Source organism: Arachis duranensis, chromosome 3 (assembly GCF_000817695.3).
Source record: "Arachis duranensis cultivar V14167 chromosome 3, aradu.V14167.gnm2.J7QH, whole genome shotgun sequence".
NCBI classification, from domain to species: Eukaryota; Viridiplantae; Streptophyta; class Magnoliopsida; order Fabales; family Fabaceae; genus Arachis; species Arachis duranensis.
The window spans coordinates 70,753,385-70,754,867 of record NC_029774.3 but is presented as its reverse complement, the minus strand read 5'-3'; positions in this window follow the sequence as shown (position 1 = coordinate 70,754,867).

Genomic DNA, 1,483 nt, shown 5'->3' with positions numbered 1-1,483 from the left:
AACCGTTCTGAAGTTACTGTTAAAAGAGCAGTGATGATTCACTGTATCATGTTGGGAAAAGAAGTAGAAGTCCATCAACTGATCTCATGTGAGCTATACAAAATAGCAAACAGGAATTCCAAGGACGCCAGATTGGCCTATCCAAGCTTAATTTCTATGCTCTGTAAAGATGCCGGAGTGAAGATGGGAATAATAGAGTATATCCCAGTTGAGAGGCCAATCACTGGAATATCAATGGTCAGACAACAATTCAGCCAAGAGGAGAGCACAGAAAGCCCTCCCAGAACTTCCTCAATTCGAATATTGGGGACATCTTGAGGCTTCTATTTCCAAATTGCAAGAAGCTATGGACCAAATAAAGGAAGAACAGAACAATCAAAGTAGCATGCTTTGCAAACTGCTTAAGGAACAGGAAGAGCAAGGGTGTGATCTAAGGGAGCTGAAGCGCCAAAAATTAATCCTTGAGAAACACCCCACAGATTAGAGGAACATCTGCTCCTCAAAACAACAGGTTATTGAGTTCCAATTTTTTTTTTGCTTTAACTCTGTGATAGTGTTATTATGGAAATTTACCTTAGGAGATATATAGTGGTAGTAGTAGTAGTAATTAGTATATCTATTTTGATTTTATTTCCAATTAAGCTATAATTTATTTTTCTCATCATCATCAGTCATGAATAAAGTAGTAGATTTTTTTTAGAATAAAGAAGTAATCTATATTTTTCGAGTTCTTAATAATAAAAATTATAATTAACTATGTGTGGTGGCAATACTTTTTGTTCTCTGAATGAATGCTTGAACAGTGCATAACTTGTACTTTGAATTTGATGAATATTGGCTCCTGAAAGAATGAGGAACACGAAAAATATTATTGATGATCTGAAAAATCATGAGCATTGATTCTTGAAGCAAGAGAAAGCAGTCAAAAAAAAATATTTTGAATCAAAAGGAATAAAAGCCAAACAACCCTTAAAACCAAAAGGCAAGGGTGAAAAAGATCCAAGGCTTTGAGCATCAGTGGATAGGAGGGCCTAAGGAAATAGTTCCAGGCGTAAGCGGCTAAACCAAGCTGTCCCTAACCCTGTGCTTGTGGCATGCAGGTCCAAGTTACAAACTTGAGACTGAGTGGTTAAAGTCGTGATCCAAGGCAAAAAGAGTGTGCTCAAGAGCTCTGGACACCTCTGACTAGGGACTCTAGCAAAGCTGAGTCACAATCTGAAAAGGTTCACCTAATCATGTGTCTGTGGCATTTATGTATCTGGTGGTAATACTGGAAAACAAAGTGCTTAGGGCCACGGCCAAGACTCATAAAATAACTGTGTTCAAGAATCAACATACTACACTAGGACAATCAATAATACTATCTGAATTCTGAGTTCCTATGGATGCCAATCATTTTGAAATTCAAAGGATAAAGGGAGATGCCAAAACTGTTCAGAAACAAAAAGCTACAAGCCCCGCTCATCTAATAAGAATCTGAGCT